This window comes from Pteropus alecto, unplaced genomic scaffold (genome assembly GCF_000325575.1).
Source record: "Pteropus alecto unplaced genomic scaffold, ASM32557v1 scaffold81, whole genome shotgun sequence".
NCBI classification, from domain to species: Eukaryota; Metazoa; Chordata; class Mammalia; order Chiroptera; family Pteropodidae; genus Pteropus; species Pteropus alecto.
In genome coordinates this window covers 14,443,264-14,451,532 of record NW_006433378.1, presented here as the reverse complement: position 1 = coordinate 14,451,532, position 8,269 = coordinate 14,443,264, and the positions used below count along the sequence as shown (strand labels likewise).

Here is an 8,269-nt window from a genome sequence, read left to right as displayed (position 1 = left end):
CTAGTGTTTTTATATCAGTAAATAAAAATGGAATATGTAATTAAGAGAATTCAATAACATGGGATAAAGAAGTCAGTGTTTGAATAGTATTGTGTACATGCATATTAAGCAAGAGTAGAAAATATTATTTTTGCTTATTTGTGCATTAATGAAAGACCTAGCTAGTTATTTCCTAACGACCCTCTTTTGTTAACTGATCAGCTCTGAAGAGAATATTAAAATGCTGTGGTTTCAGTTTGAATGCTAAAATCCCATTCAGACATTTGAAACACCACATAAATTATCATTTCTATTTGTTTAGAATTATGACAAATAATCAGCTCATTCTTGAGCAGAAAGGAGTATCAATTTTTTTCTCCTAAGTAGAAAAAATTTCTACATTTCTACCTTGAAACAAAAGAAACCAAAAAACTCCTGAAATATCACTTTAAAATATGAAAAATTAGAAATGCAGTATGAGATTTTGTTATTGTTTACAACAATAAAGTGGGCAAAATCATGTCTTACAATAAGGGAAGCAGATAGATAAAAACAGAGATATCTGTAACATCAGATTCTCCAAACTTGATTCTATCCTAAGCAGCCACACATTGCCTCAAAATCCAAGAGAACATTTATGAACAGTGAAGTACAACCACATCATATTTTAATTCTATCTTGAAATTTAACTCCAAAAATCAATATAGAATGTGCCTGTTATTATTTTGTATAAAGAGGCCTCTGTGCACTTTATTCAAGTGATATTAACCTCACTAGGGAGATTTGCCTTCATCTATTCCAGGTTCACAAACTTAAAATGTGGATCATATAACATTACTAAAAAGAAAACAAGTCCTAAATATATTTGGGGATTTCCAAAAACGGTTTAGGAAAATGTGAGTGCATACCACATGCATTCAAAAGTCAATCTCAATAAGAAATTCACCTCAGAGAGAATACTTTTTTAAGGCAGAGAGAAATACACAGAACCTGACCCCAGTGATAAAATAGGAGAGAAATAAAATAAGAACATTTAAATGTAAGCCAAACTTATCCTGAATGACTACTGACTGACTGACTGCCTGCCTAACTGCTTGCATGCCTGAATGACAGATTGACTGCTTAAATAGTGTAGTTTTGTTTTTCATTTTGTTTCCTCTTCTTCTTCTGTAACGCTAGAACTAACAGCTGAGCTGTTGTCTTTTAGGAGTGTGGCTAATTCTAGGATCTGTGTTGGGGCAGTAAGAGTCACGGAGTGTAGGAGAAATTACACTTTTTGGAGTCATTTCCTTGTCGGAGTCATTGTTTCTACTTGATTTAGGTCTTTTAAGCATCAATTTTCATGTTGTTCCTAAGAGTCTATGAGACGGATTAGAGGAAAGTTTTTAATAAATTAATGCTAGAGCCTATTTCAACCAAGAGAAGCAGCTATTCTAAAGCATTAACTAGTCTATGTAAGATAATAGCAAAGCCATATTCTTGTCCCCACAAAGAAACAGAAGTTCTATAAAATGTTTCTTCCTTTCTTTGTACTGGTAGATATACCATAAAAATCTTCATTTCTCAGTCTATCTTAATGTTCTGCTTCAATAATAAATCTACTTTCCTCATTCAAAACAGTCTCTTATTATATTTTAGTTTTTCAAAGTTCCTAGAATTAATGACACACAATTTCCTGACCTTACCTCAAATTGCTTTAAAGAGCTATTATAATTATTTCTATTTTTTCACCTCTTATGCTTTTCTAAAGCCACTGCACTTGGAGTTTTGTTTCTTTGATTACCAATAACTTCCATATTAAAAAATTCCAGTGGCTTCCTTTGTGAAACAAGATTAGTCTTTCCACTATTATGCAGAAGATAGCTCATATATTCCTGAATATTTTAATATTTGTTTCCAATACCACAATATTATGCCTTTCTTTGCTCTTCTCCTCAAGAGCAGTCCTTATGCACCACTTTAACCATTGACAGGCAGATATGAAATACAGCAGTCCTGTAAAAAACAACCCATTCTGTGAAAATTTGAGTAGCATGTTCACATAATGTAGAAAATGAGGCGTAATTGCACCTGTAATCTCCAAACTAAATTGATTTTCGTATCCAGAAAGAGTTTGATTTTACGTTTATACTTCATGCTTCAATCATCTGCATTGTGGCACCTCAGAAAGCCGGCTTTAAGGAAAGAGGGTTTGTGGAAGTCCTGCCTGTGGATCCGAGGTAGCAATTAGACTTTTACAGTTGATTAAAAACAAATAGCAGTGTAAAAGTGTTAATTCTTTTCATCAATATAACAGACTTAGGTTTGTAAGCCATTTGTATTTTATGTTTCTCCTTACATAACTTGATAAGAGTATGTCTGTTTTTATTGTCGTTGTATTTTTGAGTTTCTTTTAAAATTTTTATTTATTTACCTGTGTGTGTGTGTGTGTCTTGCACACCCATCTCTTCCAGCCATCACTGATTACCTGCTCCTCCTCATGTCCCAAGGTTGTTTCAGATGTTTTCTTCTTCTTATGGATATTTTATTTTACTAAAGGCAGAGAAAATTCAATGCCTTCATTTTTCTATAGATTCTCTTACACCTCTAGATATAGAAGATATGAGAACTGTTAATCCTGCTGCCCTAAACCAGATACTAAACTAATAGTTTCAAATTTATTAGAGATAGGGTCAAAGTTTTGTCTTCAATAGTTTATATAGACTGCAGCCATCTCCAATCTTTTTGGCACCAGAAACCAGTGCTCCTATGAGAGTCTACTGTCTGGTGATCTGAGGCAGTGATGTTAGCGCTGAGGAGGGCTGCAAATACAGATCAAGCTTTGCTCCCTTGCCTGCTACTCACCTCCTGCTGTGCAGCCTGGTTCCTAACTGGCCATGGGGTACTGGTAGTGACCTGGAGGTTGGGGACTCTGATATAGAGAACTAAAGCTCACGGAATAGTCACTCATTAAAATGTGTGTTAGGATTTTATCATTTCAATAAAGACTTGTCTCTCCATCCATCTTTCTGTCAGTTCCAACATGAGGAACAGTGGAAGCCAAAGCTAGGCAAAGTAAAGCCAATAGGTAAGTACATTGGAGCTCAGTGGAGAGTTTGGGATCTTGTATCCTCTGAGGAAAAGTAACTGTTGTTCTACGATGCTGGACAATACCTTGAGCCTTTTCCTGTGCTTCCCAGTGATATTCCTAGGTAAAGGGCTGAGTGAGATGAAAAGGAGTCAGTTTTAATACTTCAGTCCACAGGTTTCTCAGGAACTTTATACCTTCTGAGGATAGAATATCATATTTGGACAGTGATACTTGTGGGGTCTGCAATAATTCAGTAATAATAGATTACCTTCCGAGATCTCTTTATAAATATTGGGAAAAGCAAATGCTCAATTCTGTTCCCCCCCCCCCACTTATTTTTTTGCTATCTACTTTCTTTCCATAGATACTCTCCTATGGCTCATGTTATATTCCAAGGGCTCTCAAACTTATATCTCTGATTCCATGAGACATTGTTGACTACTTGATATACTTAAATGAGAAAAATTATTTTTTCCCAGATCTATGCCTTTCGCAAACACCCATTTTGGTTAATTGCACTCATATTCAGCCAATTGTCAGAATTAAGCCATTGTGATATATTATTCCCTTTCCTTCACTGGCCTATATTGCTATTTAATTTCTATTGATTCCAATTAAAAAATATGTCCTAATTTTGTATATTTACGACTTTATACTTCTCTAGTAGCTATATTGAAGACTTCAACTCACTAACGAATTACTGTAATAGCCACCTAATATAGCTTTCTCCTTTTATTTTTTATTCTTTGTGGTCAATGGTCCACCCAGTGGATAAAGAAATATTTTAAAGATATACATAAGATCAATGTGACATAGAAAACAAAAGAAAATCTTTTGGTATAGAAAAAACAAATTTGTCTGAAATGACACTGACTAATTGATCAAGATGTTGACAAACTAGCAACCATGAAATTTGGCAATAGAAGAGTCATTAGTGATTTTGATTAGAGCACTTTGAGTAAAATACTCAAAGTAAAATACAGGTATGTGTCGCTTAGCAACAGGGATATGTTCTGAAAAAGCATTATTAGGTGAGTTCTTCATTATACAAGAATCATAGAGCACATGTACACAAACCTAGATGGTATAGCCTACTACATACTTAAGCTGTGTGGTGTAGCCTATTGCTCCTAAGCTACAAACCGGTATGGCATGTTACCGTACCGAATACTGTAGGCAATTGTAACACAATGGTAAGTATTTGTGTATCTAAACGTATCAAAACATAGAAAAAGTATAGTACAAATATGGTATAAATATGTAAAATGGCACCATAAAAATATGGTATAAAAGATAAAAATGATATATCTGTATAAGGCACTTACCATGAATAAATTTTGCAGGACTAGAAGTTGCTGTCAGTGAGTGAGTGGTGAGTGAATGTGAAGGCCTAGGATATTAAAACTAAATTAAAACCTACATGAATACTAGATTGATTAAATTTCAAAAGACAGAAAATTTCAAGTTTTGATGAGGGCATAGAAAAACTTATGGAAATGAAATAACAACTCAATGTCGTTGGGATTGAAATTAGTGTAATCATTTCAAAAAAACACTTTAACAGTCAATATTCTCATAATTTATGACACATGATTTCTCATAAGGGAATATCTTATAGATGTGAGTGTTTGCATATGTTCACCAAAAGACAAAGAGACATGTATACTTTGAAGCTTTATTTACAGTACCGCAAAAGTAGACCTGATCCCTATGACCTTTATCAATTGAATAGAAATAAATACTGGCACATTTGTACAATTGAATTCAACATAGTAATAAGTAGAAAAATAGCTACATGTAAAACATTGGTGGATCTTACAGATACAATGTGAAATAAAAAAGTAAGAAATTTAAGATCAGAAAAACTAACCTTTGGAGATATAAATAAAAATAGTTATTATCCACCAGGGGAATTGATAGTACAGTAGAGGGAGCAGAGCATAGCACTCTGAAATGCTGAAAATAATCTATGTTTTGATGGAGATTATCACACAGTTATAGATCAAACATTAAATTATACCATTAGAAGTCATACGCTCCTTGCATATATGCCACATATCAACTAACAAAAAAGGTACAAAAATTTGCACATTTTATAATCCTGTTGGATTAGTCAGGCTGCAACCATTATTTGAAGTAAGTGTAGTTAGATAGACTGGTTTATTCATCCTTTCATCATATTCCAACAAGCCATTAAACCCTGAGCCACAGGAGAGCAGGAAATTTGTCTGCTTTATTCTTTGATATATTCCAATTATTTAGCAGTGAGATTTAGCAAGTATTTTCAAATGGTGAGTGTTTTCATGACTCAGTCTTTTGGGCAAATGACTTTTTTCTACCCATTAAACCCCCATTTCACTCTATATAGTGTAAATACAAATAACTTTGAAGATATTTTAAAAATCTCAAGTTTGCATTTATTCATTTATAAGTCTGTGAATTTGGAGACACATGGAGAAATCTTAGCAGTTACCTTAATTAAGCAACTGTCATATTATGTACCCATTTGGTAAATTGCTTTCCAATATCAAAATTAGTTTTCACAATTTTGGGTAAATTGACTATTATAGTAAAACTGAATATGTTTGCATGATATTTGAACATCTAGTGTCATAAAATTTGTTCTTATGAAGTGTATAATTTGCATAAAAATTAAAGCCAGCGATATTCGAGGTCCGGGGTATAAAAGACGGAGAATGAAGGCAAGAAGAAATTCCCCAAAGCTCCCTAATCCAACAGTCTTTCAAAAAGCAGTTGCTCCAGACCACAGTCCACACAGATCTATAACAGTGATTACTGACAACTCCAGGACTATCTTTTGTACATCCCTAAGTCTTCCGTGAATTACAGGACAATTGTCCCGCAATGTATCCTGAAATGCCCAACAGTGGAACAGTTCCATATTTACACATCCCAGTGATGAGCTACAGAAAGAATATAATAGAAATGTAGAAGTCTATGTGTGGGTGGGACCAAATTGAACCTTAATCAGTGGGGAAAATAAAATGGTCAGTGATTTTCCCTCTGAGTTGTACAGATGCTACTTTTCTTTGCCAAATCATAAAGATTTAATTTTCTGCAATAATAGTTCAGGGACTGGATGTAATATTATCTAGTAAATTAGGCAAGTCTCATGTTATTTCCGGTAATTCATTTCTAACTCAGAAACTTTTGCTTATGCACTTATTGCCGGATGTGTCTCTAAGCTCCTGTCACACAAGTGCTATTTTAATTCTTGCTCGAATATGTTCCTCTTACCTTTTTATAGATAGCCTCTCAAACTCACATTTAAAATTAATATAATTTTAGATATAAAGGGTACTGACCCTGAAACTTTAAATCTTCATCTTTTTTACCTTCCTTTTGGTTTCCTTACCTGCAGTGTCCAGTTGACAACTTTTATCTAGAGCAAAAGGTATATCATGTGTTCCTATAGTCTGTAATGGGATTCAACTTAAAGGTCATGTAAGGCTTTTCGGAGTGTCAGTTTGGCAAGTGACTGAGGATGAGAAAATGACAAATTATGCTTGGATTCAACCTATCCTCTCTCCGAGATTTTCTTACTTAATCATCTCACTTCACTACAGGTCACCGAAACCTCTTATATAATGCTAATAATTAATCATGTTGCCAAATCTACAGTTAAGGTGTCTCACATTTCTAAGACTATAATTCTCTCTAATTCAACCTGTCTGAAGCAAGGGGATATATTTAGCTCTCTCAGTTCTAAACTTTATGCATTTTCTCTCAGTACTATTTTTCATGCCTTAAGAATGTGACTATCGGTTGTTCACGCTTCCTTGGAGAGTTTGGGAGGTGGTAAGAATTTTATCTCTGAGACATGCTCAGTTAGTCTCATCAGGACATTTTCAAAACACTTAAGTGTGCCATTTTGTTTCCTATCTGCACCTCTGCCTCACACCCAGGCTATTGTCAGACTCACTCACATAATTAAAAGTGTTTTTCATTTGTTTTCTACTTCTACAATGGTTTGTTCTTGTAGAATTCCTCTTATATTTTGTTTTTAATATTTGCTTTAAAATTACCATCTTATGTAAAATTTGACATTTTCTTTTTTTTAATTGTTGGTCTATTAAACTTAACTATAACTTAGTTTGAGCTTTAAACACTCAAAATTCCAAGAACGTATTCTACTTTTAGTAAATGTTTCTTATTTCATTATTTCTTATTTTCTATTGCTTTTCTGTTTCTAAGAAAGGGAGAGAAGGAGTGGAGTAAACAGAGAGAATGAAAAAGAAAGGAAAGGAGAGAAATAAGAAATGAAGGAATGAAGACAGGAGAGAAGGTATGAAGAGATAAAGAAACAATAGAAGCAGAAAAATGTCCATGCTACAGTGTACATCAGTTATTAGGGCCCTTTGATGGTGGCAACATGCATGAGATAGTGGGCTCTGATAGCATTGGTTTTAAAAAGACTTTAGATAATAATAGAGTTGCAGGCATCATGGGGTTTCAATTTGCATAGTTTAGATAACTCAAATGGATACAATTTTATTATGCGATTTCTACCTTTGCTATAATACAATATTTGTCTGACCCTTATAAAGTATAGCTTTTAAAATAATAACAATAAATACTACTTAGCATAGACTAAAAAATGTATTCCTGTCTTAATATCAAAACTGGTTCGTTGTATTAAAATAAACCAATCACTGAAACTTTGGAAAGAATAAAACAAAAGTCAGTAAATCAGTGTCTGTATATAGAAATGACTTCTGTTGGAAGATATGCAGCCTATTTAAAGTTCATGCTGAGCAATTACCCCATTAATTTGATGAATATAGACAGTAATTTGTAATGATTTAAGCCTTGAAGTTCTATTTTTCTCTCAGATGCATAGGGTTTGTTTTACTTTAATTATTTGGGTCATTGCCTTAATTCCCTATTTAACATTACTTGTAAAAAGACCTTCCTAATTCTAAAATGTGGGCTTTTTAATGAAGTTCTTTCTACTACAGAGTTTAACCTTTAAGCTCACCATGTTATGTCACTGTATGTAAATAGCCACCTTAATAATGACATTTGGCAGGACTCCAAAGAAAAGAATAACAGGGAGGTAGTGAACTGAGCTTTTTTTCTTTCCATTTTAAATGCATGTTATACTGTAACAGCATTTCTTCTAAAACTGAAAAAATTACTCTTGGATGTTTTACTTTTAATTGTATGCTCTTTCTCTTTCTCTCTCCTTCTTCCTCTCTC

The 8,269-nt window shown here is 33.6% G+C and overlaps 1 pseudogene; it reads right to left on the bottom strand.

The window, feature by feature from the left end:
* Positions 1 to 1,123: 1,123 nt before the first annotated feature.
* Positions 1,124 to 8,269, bottom strand: part of LOC112476811 — an 8,177-nt pseudogene continuing 1,031 nt past the window's right edge.